This window comes from Lagopus leucura, unplaced genomic scaffold (assembly GCF_019238085.1).
Source record: "Lagopus leucura isolate 7727_CA_CO unplaced genomic scaffold, USGS_WTPT01 Super-Scaffold_100015, whole genome shotgun sequence".
NCBI lineage: Eukaryota > Metazoa > Chordata > Aves > Galliformes > Phasianidae > Lagopus > Lagopus leucura.
In genome coordinates, this window is record NW_024962269.1 from 10,328,902 (window position 1) to 10,346,957 (window position 18,056).

Consider the following 18,056-nt stretch of genomic DNA (forward strand, 5'->3'; position numbering starts at 1 on the left):
ACTTACAGGCGTGACAGCCCTAATGAGCTACAGTTCCTCCAATCAATATTCTGAAGTCCTGTTTGCGACTGCAGACTAACTGTAAAAATCAATCACTGCAAAGCAAGCGCTGGGTTGGTGAAGCCTTGTCATTTGCCCTTTCAGCATAGAATGAAAAGCTGGAAATCTATCAGGAGATAATTATTTCTGCACTTCTGTTAACAGAATGCATCTCCTGTGCATATATAATGAGGAAAAAAATAGCCACGTATTTCTTCACAGGTAGGGACGAAAGCACCCCAAAAGGCAGTAGAGCTGCAGCCAATTCCTCACGTATGAATGGTGCCACGTATTGGGAAAGCCATCACCAGCATACTTCATCGTACAGTAAGTGATGACTGACAGCAGATCAGACTTACACACCATTGTGATCCTGGTGTGAGCAGACTTTAGGCACAGAGGTTGCTTCCTCCCCATGACTCAAGGAGGCACAGGCAGGATTTGGGCGCTGCCAAGCATTACAGCTCCTCCACCCATGCCAAAGCTGCATCAGCCCTGCTTCTGCAAAGCCAACAGGGGCATTGATGGAAGCCGCTCCCATAGAGACCTTCCCTCACGCCTTCTTATGAGTAACTGAAAACCTGGAGGACTCATTTCAGCAAAGCATTGGTAACACTTGGGGCTAAAGTGAAGGCGCAGCTGCATGGAAGCCTCTGCAGACCAAAGAACAGGCAGCCTCTGCAAAAGGGCTGTACAGGAAGTTCTTTTATGCTCAGATACAGTTACTGAAAAATCTTGAAGGAATTCAGTTTCCAGGAAGGAAGTTTGATACAAAATCTTCCCAAATACCCTCTTAACCATTTGTGCTCAAGCTCGCTAGTGCTTTCAGAGCTCAGCTGACAGCAAATACTGACGAATACCCAGAAAAGATTAAAAGCATTGAACAACCCCCTTTCCTACCCCTTCAAAATTTCTACAAAGAACTGCAATGCCCTCTTTTTTTTCCACTACAATTCAGAAGTTTCAGACTAATTTCATTTGGTTTCAGCACTTGCACATGGAAGAAGATTCTGAAAGCAAGTCTACGAGACAAGAGAAATGACACCCAGTTGTGCCTAGGTCAGGTCAGAAGTAAGGGTTGTTTTTTCTTCCTTTTTTGAAGAGAGAAGGGGAAGGCTGCGTTGCTGAAGTGAGTTCTTTAGGGAACGTTTCCAGGAAAGTCTTTAATAGCAGTCAAAGCCAATGCCTCTCCTAAAAGATTCACCATAAAACCAGAAGTTATGGGCCTGCTGCTACCACACAGGGTATTTAGACCTGTAATAAGGGGAACATTAATAAGGAAAGGGTGGGAACTTGAGGCACTACAGCGTTCTGGAATAATGCTAAGCTTTATGGCAGTGTTTCATTAAAAACTCATTCCAAAAAGCATAGAGGAGTGTGTCACAGCGTGCCTTCCTTTCAGCCAATGGTTTAAAGCAGAGAAAGATGGTTAGAAACCAACCTGATGAAAATGTAAGTAAGGAATATATGCCCCTATACATCTGGGAAAGCCCCTGAAGCAGTGCCTCTTGACAGGAAAAGGTGCCAGAGTAAGGTTTGGTAAAGTGCTGGATGACAGCTGGAGGGCAAAGCAGCTACCTGAGTACACAGGGATTTAAGAGGAACTATGAAAAAGCTTCAAGCTTCATTGACAACCCAGTATCCTGTCTTCTACCAAACACTTTTGATATAATATATCTATTTTCCAGTAAAAAGTGTTAAGCCTAGACTGCTACTTTCAGATCTCCAAAGGAATACATGGATACAAATACATTAGGGCCACAGTACCAGCCTCATCATTTCAGGAACACCACAGAACCTATTATCTTCAGTGGTAGCTTTAATGAGAACATATCAGGAACACGCTGAGATCATCTGGACGCGCTCCTCAGCACTTCTGGCCATTTAAAAGAGGCAATTGAATATCAGACCTCCGAGCACAGAGGGATTAATTAAGAGTCAGCCAAGCACTTTGGGCACTTAGACTTTCAGATGTGACCAAGAAAGGCAAAGTGCAGTCCTCACCAGAGACATCATGCACCTATCAAAGCCCAATGCAGTTTTGTCATCAGACATGTGACAGATTTGTTATCTCCAAACAAACAGGGCATGCTGACACGTACTTTTGTAGGGACGCTTACTGGAACAGTATCTGGACAGTACACAAGTGCTCAGTGCAAATCCCTCTGCCTTGTGCCAAAGGCAGCACCCAGGCCAGGATTTGGCTGGCTGGTGAGCACACAAAGCAGCAGGTAGTGTTTACAGCACCATCTGACAAGAATTTGTTGGCTGGCGTCTTCACTGGAAATTGACCTTTCCACCAGATACAATTCTTGGCTCATGCACAGTAGCTGGAGGTGCTGTGAGGCCACAGGGACAAAGTTCATTACACGAGGCAGCATTGGCACAGCCAGAAAGACAGGTGTCTAACTGCAGCTTTTTTTTTTTTTGCCCTTTTGACTTGGAGAAGTCAAACACATTCAGAGCAGAAGCCAAGCACCTCAGAAGGCAGGGCATACATGCCAAGGCAGCTAGCTTGAGAAAATACCTGAAAATAATTCCATAGCCCACAGGGCTAAAGACTCCTCATGTCTTTCACTTCCCCACAAAGGTTAATCTACAGGCAAATGAGCCTCAAATTTCACTTCCTACCAAATGACAGAACTGCTTTTGTTTCTTCACAACATCATTTCAACGTATCAGAATGGTTCTGCTGTATAGCAGGCAGCTTTTGCATCTTAAGTAAGGAGAAAGATGGCATATACTGGAGTCTACACAGCAAACTAGCTGGATCTTGTCTGTCACGCATCAAGAAACACCATATTAGCTTTTGTTACACACACCTGGTATACAAGGTTACACTAACACAAGACCATTAAAGCTCTGATGACTCCATAGAAATCAATTAATTGCATCTTATCTTATCAGAAAGGCTTATGTTCTTTAAGCAAACATAATTCATCAGTTACTGAAGAGACTTAGGACTCTGACACACCCTAATTGCTGCATCATGGAACTACGAAGCAGAGCTCTTTGTAGAAGCTTTGAGGGGAAAAAATACTGGTTAACATCTTCCTGCAGTCTTAGAGCCCGAGCAAGTGCCAATAACCTAGCACATAGCCTTGTGCCAGTGGGCAGCATTAAGCTGGGGTGAAGGCCAAATTGCAGAGAACCTCAAAATCCCCACTCAGAGTGGATACTATGAGTACCAAGCCACAAACAGTTAAGTGAGCTAATATGAACTGCATTACAGATTGAAAAGCACCAGAAGAATCTGCTTTATTCCTTCCCTGCATTTTGAAAGACAGCATCACACTGTCAAAGCCTCATTTGTCCTCAGGCTTGATCCCTCCACCCCCATGCTGTCAGAGCTCAGAAGAGCGGCCTGAAATCCAAGCAGATCTCAGCTGCTGCATGCACAGCAGTCTGGATGCACAGCAGGGAAGCACCATCCATCGAGCGAAGAGGAACCAGACCAACCCTGAATTAAATGGCCAGAAAACACCAATACCTGAACATTAACAGAAGCTGAGGTGCCACTTCACAATGAAGTCTTCAAAAACTTGCTTATTTTCCCCCAGCTGAGCAGCTCTGCTCCACTGCTGTACAGAAGATGCGCAGAGCCATTCACCCTGAAACTGCCCATGGCAGAAGGAAGGCTGATGCTCAAAAAGTTTGATTCACATAATTGCATTCAGAAACAAAACCATGGGTCAGGATAGCACAGAACACAGGGAGACAGCACCTGACCAACACCTACCTCCCCCCACTCAGGTTTTATCTGAATGCTGAATACAGCAAGCAGAGGTTTTGAATTGTCAGAGCAGTCGCCAACAACTTAAAGCTGGGAGAGCTTAACTGCCCTCTGTCCTGTTGAGTGTGAATGGGAGTTGGGGATATTACAACCACCGGTCTTTGGAATTTCTCTTCACCACTTACAAGGCTGCTCACTTTGTGCATCTGCTTTCCCTGATACGTCCAACCAACACATCACAGAACAGGGTCTTTCAGTTTAGGAACAATCAGACTTGAATGCTCTTGGTGCAATTTCTCTGCCAACTGCGCTGTGCTGAAAAGGCATACCTGGAAGATGTAAATAAGTTCAAAAACTAGGATAGAAGTAGGGTAAGTTGTGAACAGTGAAGCCTGCAGTAGCATCCAGTCACTCGTTACTGCTGACCTTTTCTACAAGGAGCCCAGACTACACTACGCACTCAGCACTCAATTTTAATACCAAATACCCATACAGCAGAAGTTTCAGAAGGGGCTGGTTGTTAGCAGAGGATCTCAGCCTGTACTGACAGAGGAAGCTGTCATTACTACTTATTCTGGACAGAACGAAGCTACGAGAATGAGAAACTCAAGTATTTGTCAGCAGCAAAGCAAATTTCCAGCGCTAGGTGCTTCCTGCAGAATCTGGAAATGTGCTGAAAAATGTGCTCTGTGTTGCAAAGTATGACACTTCTTCCACTGCTGTTACTGCTAACAGAGCACAGGCACAAAGATGCTTCAAGCACTTGGGTCATACAAAATGCTTTGTAAAGCACCTTGCTGCCCAATGCTGGCTAAGGAACCTGCTACAGAGATTTTATTTTTTTTATTATCAAGTCAGTTGATACAGATGGAGAAAAGACAAGCCTTTGGGCAAACAAGCCTTCCTAGAGATGAAAGAGCCTATGATCACTGCCTGACTAGGTTAGCGTCATTCCCACCCACGTATTTTGGACAAGTGAGACTTTGTCTTCTCTAGAAGGACAGATTGCCCTTGCGCATTGAAATGAACTGTTTGGTACTGAAGTCAATCAGCTGAGTTTGATTGGTTTGTTATTTAAACTGCTTATAAGCATAATCTTCCAGAACCAGTTAGGCTGAAGTGCAAACATTTGTTCGGAAGTTCATTTTCCACATATAGAAACAGCTGATCTACAGCACGCACCACTAATAGCTGCTAGGAGCTGTACTCCAATGCATCATAAACAAGACCTTCCACAGAAGCTCAACAAAAGCGAGTGACTCCAACACTGCAGCAAAACTTGAAAGATTTCAGCTTTTGCTGGAAAGTTCACAGAATCAGTAGCAGAGCACCAGGAGCCACCAGCCATTTCCAGCACCAACAAGAAAACCTCGCTTGCCTTTCCCATGGTATTAGGCTACCTGGCCATTTCTAACATTCTAATGACATCATCAGCCTAGATTTGTTGCAAACAAGTGCATCAGGAAGGTGAAGCAGATCATTAAATGCTAAACTTCTAACTTACGACCCAATCATAAGAAGGCAGAAATAGTCTGAACTTTCAACAATGCCAGCTAAGCTATGAGACTGTTTTGTACCTGCTAATTTTACCAAGCTTTCGTGCAGCTCTCCTGTACACTCAGCTAACATACAGCACATGACAGTGCTTCTCTGATGCTTGATGTGTTTCCAAACCTGAACCAATATGATCTGCAGGCCCTAGGTAACATTGGCTGAAACTGATGTCTGCATCATTCAATTGGAACCACAAGCACTAACGACCCCAGTCTTGCACACCCCTACTACAGACTTCACTGAATCCTGTTGTTTGTCAATTTAACCCAAGTTCTGGCACTGCCAGAGCTAGCAGCATGAAGGAAGAAGAGACAGGAGGAGGACACCAAGAAGAGCACCACATCAGCACCCAAAGTTCATTATCCAGCGAGGTTAAGCTACAGAGAGGCAGAATCACTGCTGTTAAGCCACCATTTTCTACAGAACATAAAATCATATCTGTAAGCAGAGTTGTAACTTGGAAGATTTGGATAAACTCTCCATTTGCCTGTCACAGACAAATGATGTCATTTTGTCACCTTTCCCTGCCTACATCACAGAACAGTGTCCATTTCAGTGTGTTTCCAGTGACGTTTAATAATGCAGCTTTATGAAACACTAAAAACTTAACCTGCTGTAAAGTGAAAACACAGCTTTTGCAAGATGAACAGAACAGATCCATTCTTAGCTTAACTTCTTCAAAAAGAGTTCTACAAGATGGAAAGTGTTACACTCAACCTCTGTGGCACTCTGGAGGTCAGAAAGGGAAGAGATTCCACCCCTCAAAAAGACAGAACGTGGCAATCCTCCATCAGCCTCATCCGCTATCTAGGTAATTCACTGAGGAACGCTGAGGAGCTGCCAGAGCAAAAGCTTAAAAAATGACTGTTCTTAAGGATGAGACAGGAGAGCAGAAGGACCCAAACATTACCTTTTAGCTCCTCGAAATCCCTCCTGTTCTTGCTGCTGTCTCTGGGTCTAAAATAAAGGATGGATGGATGAGGAAAGGCTGCATGCACTGCTGTAAGGAGGGCACAGATCACTTACTCAGGCTGCTCTCGTGAGCACCCAAGAAAGAGGCTGAACGAGATGAGCCGAGAAGAGACCAACAGCCACCCAATACTATGTCAAGCACAGAACGGCCCACCTGGGCACAGGAAGCAATAATAAATAAATAACCACCGCAGAAGGAAATGATACCTCCAAAAGTCAGACGTGAGGAACGCAAATGGCCCGAGGCTGCGATCGATGGGCAGCACATCAGCAGCGATCACCGCGCGCCAACGCGAACAGCGCCAGCAGCGTGATAGCCACCGATAAACGGCACCGCAGCACTGCGCTGATTACTACAAGGCACGCTGCCCGCAACCGCAGGAGGTGGCGGCGATGTGGGAGCACGATGTGATCTGTAGGGAGCAGACGGGAATCGCTGGAAATTACCGCCTGAGCGACCGCGCAGCGACAATAAGAGGAAGCTGTTCGAGGAGGGGAACTCAAACACAGAATGAAACCCATCCCCCACAGCCTCTCCGAACGCGAACGGGCGAGCGCGCCGCAGGGCGAATAAAGCAAAGCACCGCGGGAGCCGAGCCGACCCGGCCGCCTTCGCCCAAGGACGGGACCCCGCCGCCACCCCTCACCTGCAGGCCCGGCCGCCGCCACCGCTCCCACCCGTCTGCGGCGGCCCGCTACCCGCGGCCCCTTAGCAACCTCCCTCACCCTCCGATTGGCCCCATCGTCACGCCGCTCGCGCTCCACCCCGCGCGGCGACTGGCTTGAGGGGAAGGTAGAGGGCACGGCTGCTCCTGTGCCATTGGGTAGTGGCGGCGCGGCTGTGTGGGGACGTGCGGTTTCATTGACTGAACAGCCTGTCAGTCGGGAGGCGGGCGGTGATTGGCGTGTGCGGAGGGGTGGGGCGGGGCTGTCGGTGGCTGTGGGGAGCCGCGGCTGCGGGCGCCATTACGGAGCGGGGCGGGGCTGAGGCAGGGTGGGATGGGGCGGTGCGGATGAGGCGTGAGTCTTTTCTCCGCTCGTTTCCTGCCGTTGGGGTTGCACCCCTGCCGCAGGGAGGGCGGCCCCAGGAACCGCCCCGGCTGTCAGTATCACGAGGCTGGGCTGTCCTGAGGGAGCAAAACGGGGTGCTGGCCGCTGGCATCGCGTCAAAGCGCGTTCAGGTGCGACACAGCGGTAGTAGAGGGCTACCGTGTGACCGACTAAAGGTGATCGTGTAGCAGCGACGTGACCCATTTAGGACTTCCAAAATGGCTACGTGTCTCGTCACCGGGCTGTGGGCTCACCTCAGGACACAGAGCTGGCTCTGGCCTGAGCAGAGCCCCGGGTCCAGCAATAATAATAGAAGAAATGTCTGCAATGCGATGTTTACACGCTTAGTTCTGTTGGTAGTGTCCCAGAAGAGCTGTGTGTTCTGGTCCCAGTAACATCAACATCCTAGACGTGTTTTCAGTCGCTTTATATAAGCAGATGGAAAAATCCTTTCCCTGATGTCAGTCATTTCATTACCTCTGTTTACCGGGAATTGGAGCTCCCTGAAAGCTCTCAGTCACATTTTCCAGAGTTGTGTATCTGGAGAGATGAGTAACTGCTGTGCACTGAGTCACGGTGAGGGAGGGAGCAGTGGGAAAGGCAGCCAGGGCACTGCTGGGTGATGCCGTGCTCATCCCCACATCCAGATGCCATCTGCACCTTGCAGTTGAGCTCAGCTCCTCATTGGCGGCTTTTAATTAACCTTACGGCAATGTCTGGGGTGTACGGTGGCTGTTAGACTTGATGGTGACCCAGCCGGGCTGAAGTTTGCTGTGACGGAATGCAGCTGAGTTATGCTTGTGATTAAGCTGGAAGATAGGCTTATTAGATAAACTTCCGGTATCAGCCTGCTACCCAAGTATGTGAAGCATGTTTGAGTTTGATTACATGCAATTGCAGTCCAGCTGATTCAACTGTACCTTGCTTCTCACCATAGGACTGCAGGAAAACACAGAGCAAAGCAGTGCTAAGCCTCCAGGCAGGGCTTTTACTTTGAACCCCTGAGGTTGTTGGGCATTTTTCAGACCTGAGAAAAGCTAGGCTATTAGAAGAGAGCTTTCAACACACAAAACAAAACAAACTCTTATCTGCCCGCTTCATGCTGAGGGAGAGAAGTAAAACGTAAGGCAGCCTTTTATATCAGAGGTGCTCAGGCATGGTGAGGAGTGAGATCTGAGAACCAGAGAGGAAAACACTGAATAGGTGGCAGCAGAAATTCACACATGGATGTGACGGTGGGCCCAACTGCTGAGCTGTCTGGTTACTGCAAGAAGAAGGGATGTGGTGAAAAGCTGTTGAATCTCCAGATAGGGAAGGAGGAACCCAGGAGAAAATCAGGCTGTTTCAGCTGCGTTTTCTAGTGTGGGAGCTGAGATGGATGGAAGGAAGCAAGCGTGTTAATGAATGCACTCCCTGCTGTGGGCTGTTAAAGCTGCCTCTGAATCGTGTCCTGCAGAGGAAGCTGCCCTCCCTTTGAGTGCGTGGGGAGCTGATGTTGCTGCAGCCAAACCCATGTGATGATTAGCATGGCATGGCACGGCTTGCTGGTGTGGGAGCAGTGCTGTGCACAGGAGGTGGCTCACAGCCAGGAAGGAGCTGTGCCACTCGTAGCACACAGCTCTTGCTTGGGAAAAGCCATCCAAACAGTTGCATAAACCATCCTGGAAAGAGGGGGTGCTGGGAAGAGCCAGCTCCATTTCCAGACTGCCTACCTCAAAGGGAGTGATTTGACAGGTCCAGGCCAGCAGGTCCTTGTCTGATGTTCCTGCACCAAAGTGGGGTGGGGATGTCCAGCAGCACCGTGATGCTTAAGGTCCTTCTCTGATTAGCCTGGGTACTGCAAAGGAGGCCCAATGCATTGCTTTGCCAAGTGGCATTGTGCACTTAGCCTCTATAGAGTGAGGTCAAGAAAAGGTTGACTGTAATTTTGCCTTTAAAAACCCAGCAACTGGGGAGGTACCAGGCAGAGAGAACTTGGTGCAGTGCGGGGCCAGGCTGACACTCACCTTGTGCAGTGACCTTTTATTCTTCACATCTCTCTCTTTTGGCCGCTGCTGCCGCAAGGATTTCAGGCTTCTCTACTTCATTTCACTGGCCCAGCTTTTCTCCTACTCAGCAACTCACGATGCACTGATGAACTTAAGGACACCCAGGGAGTTTGAACCTCTCAGGAAACCTTTTTGCTGGAGGAAACTTTGGGGCGTTGATCTCTGCCACCGCAGCAGCAGCAAAGAGGGAATACAGGGTTCGATTGCCAGCTGAAAGGAAGTGAAGTGTCTGTCAGGGACGTGTGAGCACAGAAAAGCTTTTTAGATGGAAACAAAGGCAATGATTTTTCCTTTCTGCCTTCTCTGCCATTCCTATGAAATACTGACTTGCCGGCTGCAGCACTCTGCTGTTTGAGAGCCCGTTGGATCTGGATGCACGGCGCTCTTTGGACTCTTACGTGTTTTCTGAAAACGGTGTCTAAAAGCATAATGAGCACTTTGCAGATCTCTAAATAGACCAGCCTTCTGTCCTGGGGAGCTGACAACGTAAGGAGTCAAATGCCAGGGATGGGGGAATGGCTGCATCATACAAACCATCCGTGGAGGTGGCACGTGGCCCACCTGCTCAGTATTTTTCCATCACATTCTCATTCGGTTGCTCATTGCCAACTTTCAGCTCTGTCGCTCTCTTCAGAAGTTTCAGCTCTGGGTTTATTTAGCACGCTATTTGTTTCCTAATTATAGAACTCACCGACTAACTTCAGCCTCACCGGGTTACTGCTATGCACCCCTTCATCCCCTTATAAACCAGAGTTTCCTGATCTCGTCTTGAATGTCTTCTACCCCATTGCTAGAGACATTCTGACTCTTTTTTTTTCTTCTGTTGTTTTTTTTTTTTGTTTGTTTTTTTCCCTGCCAAACCAAGAGGGCTCTGCTCGCCAGCACAAGGACCTTCACTAATCGTTTCAGAGCAGATTGGCTGTTGCATTCTTTAGGCCAGAAGAGAAATACCACCCAGCTGAGCATTTTACCAGGCTGCGCTCAGCTGCTTCTGTCCACAGATTCCTGACTACCAGCTCACTCCTCTCACCCCATGTCCAGCCACAGCTGCTGGCTGGAGGGAGAGGCTTTGGAAACCATTCTCCCGCACCAGCAATGCCTCTGGTTCCTGCTGCTGGGTGCCCTGTGGCACTTGGACACTGCTGCCTCCCCAGGAAGTCCCAGCCTTGCAGAGGAGGGGTCCCTCTCTGTATCTCTGAGATGAATCCATGCCAAAACACTCCTGGGATTTCCCATGAGTCTGGGGAGGTGAGATCCCAGACCTCTGCACCAAAAGCTGCCGGGCTGAGCAGGCCTGTTCCCAACAGGAGCCACCTATGATACCGCCTCTTGTTCGTTCAGAGCCATTCCTCCCCTTCTGTCCCAAATTTCGATACATTAAGACACAGCTGCAGGTGCCAGGAGGTGTTTTGGTGTTCTGGGGAGGTGGAGTGCAAGCAGCAGGTAGCTAGCAGGCAGTGAGCAGGGAGGGGAGATGTTGGTAGAAGGCAAGATGGAACAAATGAATGTAGCAAAGCCAGAGAGATGTATGAGCTTCTCCTGGAGTACTTCCAAGATGTCATACTGAATAAAGGAAACTGTTTGCCTTCCATTTAATTCCAAGTGGTCTGTCTGACATTTGCCGTTATGCTGTGTTCTTGAGGTTGGAGTTTGGAAAGGCTATGATTATCCAGCCTCAGAAAGACAGCAAGGGAGGCTGCTAAAGCCACACTTTTTCAGGGACTGCTTGTGAAATACTGTGGAAAAGTTGCCATAGAAGTGGTGATGAATTGAGAAGAATAAGCTGGGGACTGCAATGCTGCAAACAAAAGCTCAGGGAAGTGAATAGTAGGATTATGGGTCCCCTGATTTTTTCCTGCTTTGGGAAAGGGGAAGAGCTGCTTCTGGTGTTTATGGAAATGAAGTGAGCAGAGGCGGAACCACTGCGTCATGCCAAAATAGTGGGAACTGGGATAGGCTGAGAGGTGGGGGTTTGGATGATGGTGGGAACAAAAAATGAGGGTATGGTTTGGGGGACGGGGTGATGGTGATGGGGAGCAAAGAGCCAGAGCTTTGTTTTATGGAGGTGTAGGAAGCTGGGAGGGATGTTGGGGCAGGGGTGATGGGATTGGGTTTTGGGGGGAGGAAACTGGCTTGTTGCTGGGCTGGGGAGGTGAGTGGTGTGTGAGGGGGTGGGAAGATGGAGAGAATGCCTTGTGGTGTTAGGAGGCAGGGGAAAGCTGAGGGTTGGGGGCATGAAGGAATCCCCGTGTGCCAGTCCCAGCCAAGTGGGGAACTTCTGCTGCTACGTCCCTAGCTGGGGTGACCACCCTGGTCCTGATCCCCGAATTTTCCTTGGAATCCACCCTTTGCATAACTTCTGAGCTGCACAGTAATCACACCGTGGTGGCATCGCGTAGGGCTGGGCGTGCATGGGCAGGAATGGATCGTGGTGGAATGGTTGTGGTGGTGCTGGAGGTCCTCTTTCCAAACCAGCGCAGAGCTGTGGCCCTAGTGGAGGCTAGAGGGTGCTGTGCTGCAGGGAATGGGAGCCCTCCTCCCTCACAACCAGCATGCCTTCAAAGACAGGTAAAAGTGTGCAGAAAATGCTGTCTGTGAGGTGAGATGGAGAACAAGGTGCTGGCTGTGATTACTGACACCCCTAAGGCTCTTTCGCACTCAAATATCAGCCTTGTCTAGCTCGTTTTAAGCCCCAGAAGACAACATGCAGAAAGGCTCTGGACAGGGCTTAGTGGTTTTGAGGCAGTGGGATACAGTATGGGAAGCCTGCAGGCAGCTTCTGTTTGCATTTTGGGGTCTGATGAATGCTGGTCTCATTTGTGCATTGCACAGATGGAGCAGAGCAAGAGGTGTCCAAGGGTTAGGCTGGGACATGGGAAGAAAAGAGGAAGAATGTAGGAGAACTGAAATGAGTCATTAGAACGATGCATGAAAAAGCAAAGGGAGGGGACAGAGATCGTGGTGGGGGAGAGGAGTGAGATAATGGAGGACAAATCAGAAGATGAAGCTGAGAGTAGGGAGGAAAAAATATGAAATAGATGCACACCAGTGCCAGGCTGATCCCAGAGCCCTGCAAGGAGCAGAGCGGGTGGGAGGCAGGGGGGGGCACGGCAGACAGGGCTGTGTTTGTGCAGCAGCTGGCAGGCAGCTGCAAGACGAGGCAAAGCCACGGCATGCTCCCAAACACGCTGCTCTCCGCATCGCTGGCTGCTCCTGCAAAGCATGCCAGCTAACCACAGGCAGCCCCAGTGAACGTGCCTCCTGCGTGGGGCTGCACGTGCTGTGCAAAACGCAGCCCTGCCACCTCCCTATCCTTCCTCATGGCTGGCAGATAGGTCTGTCTGTCTGTCCGTCTGCCTGCAGCATGCGAGGCAATGCGCAGATGTGGCTGTAAGAGGGGGAAGAGATTTCCTTACATTTCTAGGTCTTGCAGAAGATTACTTCCCAAAAAAACAGAGGATACAGATATGACAAATGAAGAAGAGCGCAAAGGAACCCTGTTTCACACCAGCCCTGAAGGAACTGCACCCACCTCAGGGCCACAGTTGATTGCTGGGGCTGCCAGGGCAGCAGCCCATTGGCAGCTGGGGACTCAGCCCTGGAGCTGAGCCCATATAAGTTCTCTAGCAGCCGCTGGGATGCACGGGGTTTGCAAACAGGAATTTGCATTGTGGGGCAGGGTGACAAGGCAGCAGAAGGGAACTGTAAAATGGATATGGCCAAGAGGGGATTTGTTGGCAGAATGCAAACTGATCCTCTCCTTGGCCAGAAAATTGCTGAAATGTTTCTCCCTGTGTATTGTAACAACCCTTGTCACTGTGACACAGAAAGTAAGAGGGCAGTTTCAGGGGGAGCAGGCTTCCTGTCCTTATGGCTTCTTTTTCCAGTTGTTTCCCACCTCCTCTGTCCTTCCAGTTCAGCTGAGGTCTGGGCAGCTCTGATGCCTGCAAAGGCGATGGCATGGGCAAAGCTGCAACAGATGCGCTTGTGCTGGAGTGTTGCTGGTGTGACAGCTGCTGCCGTGGGTGACACTGCTCCCAGAGCCCTCAGCAAGGTCACCAGCACGGTGGAAGTTCCCGTGGAGGAGGAGGACGGGGGTGTGACTAGCAGAGTGGATGGCTTAAACATGTGTTAGTGTGAACCTCTGGGCGGGGAGACAGAAACGCCTTCCTGCTTGGGAGGCTTTATGAGGGTATGGTGCAAAACAGAGCACTAATAAGTGTTCTGCCATGTGTCTGCTGCTAAAAACCCTATGGAGGTTCCCTAGGTGTGCCGTGCCTTGGGTGTGTGCATCCTCCCTGTTGGGTCTGGGCACCTGGAGCAAGCAGCAGCCCTGCCTGGTGCTGACACGTGGGTTTCACTGGGGACACATATCTGGCCTGGAGTTTGTTTTCATTTCCTTATGAGGAGAGGAGGAGCCGTGGCAGAGGAGGAGCAGGCAGCAGAGCCGGCTCTCCTGGGCGTGGAGCTTGGTGCCAAGCATGCTCCTGCTGTGGTTTCCGCTGTGGCTCTACAGGATGCAGCCCACGGGGCCGGAGGCACCTGGGAAAGAGCTTCAACCCTACCAGGATCTGTATGGGTTGGGAGAGCAGCTCCTGCCGCGTTGGGGGCTCTTGGGACTCTTGGTGGCCTCTGAGAGCTGCTGTGTGCTGCAGGTCCTGTGTTGGAGGTATGACCCCCTAGAAATAGAGCCTGACTCTGTGTTCTACTATCGCAGCCATAGATGTGGCTGCTGGAATGCACCTCAAAAGGCACCAAACTTGCCTCTCTTCAGGATGAAACACATCCCAGAGCTGTGGCAAGTCACCTCACCTGGCTCTGGGGGGATCAGAGCAAGGGGGAGGCATGGGTAGGGGGCGAGGCAGGGCTCAGCCTTCTAATTACCCTGTGAGATACAGAGATCAAAGGCAGTTTGGCAAATGAAGGAGGCCCAGGGCTGGGCAGAGCCTCTCCTGCACAGATAGGCGGGTGGGATGGAGGAGGGAGCGTGCCCTAATGAGCAAACCACCCTCAACCAGCCGGTAGGACAGGTTCTGGGCTCCCCGCAGCTCTTGGCCCAGCACCCAAAGTTCATTATTGCTGGTACATATTCATAAAGCATTAGTGCTGTGGGGCCCCAGGTGTTTGATCAGATCAGGAGCTCATTCTGGCCCTACGGTCCTGCAGGGGAAGCGTGTGCTGAGAACACGTGCACCACACGGGTGGCTTGAGCAAGGAGCTGTCCTGATAGCAGGAGAGCTGTCCCTTGCCATAAAGCCTCACTTATCAGAGGAGCCTAGATGATAAAGTTATCAAGTGTGCAATTTAGTGGGGGTTTTTTTTGTTTTTTTTTTCTGTCAAGGGGGGAGCTTGCCAAGAGCTTCCTGAGAAAAGAACAAAAGAGACATGGCTTATCTGCCCGTGGCATCTGCTCACAGTGGGGCATGCCAGGGTCACTCATGCTGATCGATGAGCAGTTTCGGTCATGCACTGCAACACAGTGCCAGTTCTTGGTGAGGGATGGGGGCTGAATGTGGGGTCTGCTCTGTCCTTCCCATCCTGGGAGGCACTATGGTGAATTGCCACCACCAGCAGCCAAGCTGACCCTGGGAGTTCCTTTCAGATTGGGTTGGGTTGAGCTTTGAGAACACATCTCTAAGAGGCCGAGCCCACATCTGTGCCTATCAGATAGACCAAAAGAAGGGAGTTCTGTCCTCTCCTCCAGCCCTACAGCCCTTGGTTTTCCATCTGTAGCGTGAAGACAAAGCGACACGTTTTCTGTTAAAGAAACAGCATGGATAAAACCTTAAAGACTGCACAGCACTTGAATTCAGAGAAGGGGTTATATAAAGGTGCTTACATTAAGCACCTTACTCAGACACACCAGCTCTAATCTGGATCTAATCTTGTTTATCGAGGTTAGAGCAAAGGACTTGAAGCTGAACTGGTGAGGATCTCATCTGAGCCCTGACACCATCAGCAGGAGCTGAGCAACCTGGGGAAGCGTGCTGCCCTTTGCTGCCTTCCTTTTGATTCACACCCCGAAGGGAACTCATAAGGAGCTTTCCATGCCCTAAGGATATTCAGTGTCTAGGTTCCTTCAGACAGCCCTGAATTTCCTGCTACCTAAGCATTAGCATCCCTGCAAGTTTAATGTTTAAAGAAACCATTGCCCTTTTCATGGAAAGGGCAGAGGATTTGGAAAGCTTTTTTTTTTTTTTTTCCCCTCTAGAAAATAAACAGAATAGCTGAGCCAGATGCAAGGATTGGCCTGGCCACAGATGTCTGCTGCAGCCATCGGAAACCATGAGCTGGCAGCGGGTGGATGGTGACGTGGGGCAGACTGGGCTGCAGGAGGCTCACGATGCTGGCACTGAGCACGGGGTTATCCAGTTAGGGGGATTAGGGGCAGGCTGGGGCTTAAGTGTCTGAGATGGTGCTGTGAGTGGCTTCTCTTGCTCGGAGGAGCAGATGTGTGGCAGGACAGAGGCTTTGTTCCACGGGGCAACAAACCTTCCCAGGTCTTTGTATGAAGCTGCTGGAGGAATGGGATGGGTTCAGCACTGGGGTGGCTGCAGTGGGTCAGGGATCCTCCAGGGTGTAACATTGCTCTGATTGCCAGATAAACCTGAGCCACTGAACTTTGTAACGGAAGGATAGCAGAAATAATAGCCAAAACTGCAGCAATAATCGCTGCAAACACATGGGCTGCGAGACGAAACGCGTGGGCCTTTATGGCTGGCAGCTGCTGGCACAGATTTTGCTCTTGAGCAACTGGAAGCTGGGGGTTGTTCGCCTCGGTCAAGGGGAACATCTCTGTATGAGATTGGAAACAAAGAGGATTGTGCTTCAGAAACATGCAGCCCCATCACTATGTCCTTCCTTATCACCCCGGCTCTGTGGCCCAGGATAGGGCGATCTGTGCGACTCACAAAGGGTTACAGCACTGCTGGGCTTGGAAGATCTTCCCAAAGGAGAAACCAAACCCAGTGGTAAATCCTGCTATAACAAGGCCTAAATAGTCCCTGCAGAAAGGAGTGAAATTATGCCTGACCTTTGACCTGCCCAACTCTTTCAAGTAGAGCCATCCCTTGCGAAAACTTGGCTGCATGAAGCCGGGTGTGGTGCGGGGCTGTCTTCATGCATCACCACTTCCCTGTGTTTCGCAGGTTACTGCTCTCCCTTCATGTGCTTCTTTCCTCTTCCAGCTGGGATCCCCAAGCACAGGGTCCTCCCAGCCCAGCACAGGGTCCTCTCAGCCCTGCAGCTCAGGGGTCTACCATTCCTCCATTTGAGGAGCCTCGTGCAGCCAGGACAGGGATCCTACAGGGAGCAGGGCTCTGCCAGCCCTCCCCATCTCTGCTTTTAATATCCTTTCCCATGCATGTTAGCAGGGACATCAACATTCATGCCCCAGGGGACAGAAGGAAAACATTCTGCTCGTTGTTTTTAGAGAGGCTGCTGATTTCTCTGTAGCTCCCTCTGGGTCCCGCATCCTCTCTTAGACACGTCCAGGCAGTTGCTCCTTGAACAGCAAAACAAACACCCTTGTCCTAGTTGCTCGTGTACAGCCCTGGGAATCTTGCCCTGTGCTCTCCTCCTCCTGACCTTGTTTTCCACTCAACACAACAGCAGCAATTACCCTGAGCTTGAGGGGTTGTTAGAAAGCAAGCACTGCATCCCGTCCTCTCTCTCCTTTCCAGCCACTGCTTCTCACCGTGCCAGGAGCTAAAGGCTTGCTGGTCTTTCATCACTAACAAATGGAAGTCTGTGTGGGCACTGGGTGCGTGCTCCCCGCGTTCCTCATGCCCCACTGCTCCGAGGATACGTGCAGGACTTTCTGAGTGGGACGTGGGCACCTGGCCGCACCTCAGAGGCACTGTGCCTGAGTGGCTGGGTGCTGGAAGGGGGATGGAAAATGAGGTGGGTTATAGTGCAGAGCAACACGGCTGAGCTGCTGAGGTGCCAGAGCCAGGAGAGGTGCAGTTCTGGGGAAGAGTCAACACTGAGCAGCATGGAACTATCTGCAGTTGATTAGTTAATTCTAAAACGGGGCATTTTGCAAGAGGAGATAAGATCAGCTTTGTGTTCGGGAGGAGGGAGAGGAGCGGATTTCCAGCGCAGAAGCAAATCGTCCTGCATTCATTTACCGTGTGGTTTCCTGTACCCTCCTCAGAAGCGGTTGCTGCTGAATACGAATTCAACCTGAGACTGCTTAGCCCCACTGTTCCTGCCTTATGGGGCCGAGCTCCTCACTTGGCACCAACCCTGGAAAACAGCAGGGCTTTTCCAGCACGGGTTCTGAGCGGACACCACTCAAAGATCAGCTTGTTCGCACCGTGCCGGCCCTCCCCGCAGCGTGCCGCGCACACCCAGCATGCTGCTGCCGTGTGGGTGCACCCCAGCACCTCGCTTCCACGCTGCTAACCCAGCACCTCGCCCTACGATGCCCATTTTGCTTCGATCCCCCCCACCCGTAGCCGCGACCCGCCGGAGCAGCCGCTGCGGGGCTCCGAGGGGCCGGGCCGGGACCGCCCCGGGGGCGGGCAGCGGAGCACGTGGGGCCGGGCCGAGCCGAGCCGGGCTGGGCTGAGTCACTCCCCGCCCCGAGCCCCGCGGTGGAGTGGAGCTGCACGGCTCGGCTCGGCTCGGCTCGGCTCGGCTCGGCTCGGCTCGGCTCG

The 18,056-nt window shown here is 50.8% G+C and overlaps 2 protein-coding genes across 4 annotated transcripts in view; one reads left to right on the forward strand and one right to left on the reverse strand.

Annotated features, from left to right (window-relative positions):
- The window catches only part of ABHD2 (abhydrolase domain containing 2, acylglycerol lipase), a 39,561-nt gene extending 32,514 nt beyond the window's left edge, over positions 1-7,047 (reverse strand). The window contains exons 1-2 of one of the 3 annotated variants that reach the window (XM_042875837.1): positions 6,506-6,650; positions 6,237-6,283 (exon numbers count right to left, since the gene is read on the reverse strand). The gene's annotated coding sequence lies outside the window, so the exon portion shown is untranslated. Of the gene's footprint in view, positions 1-3,957; positions 3,980-6,236; positions 6,284-6,505; positions 6,651-7,024 lie in introns of those variants that run through there. The other 2 variants (XM_042875839.1, XM_042875838.1) reach the window with 2 other exon arrangements.
- Positions 7,048-18,026: 10,979 nt separating this feature from the next.
- MFGE8 (milk fat globule EGF and factor V/VIII domain containing) overlaps positions 18,027-18,056 on the forward strand; it is a 7,475-nt gene continuing 7,445 nt past the window's right edge. The window contains exon 1 of the mRNA XM_042876155.1: positions 18,027-18,042. The gene's annotated coding sequence lies outside the window, so the exon portion shown is untranslated. The remainder of the gene's footprint in view (positions 18,043-18,056) is intronic.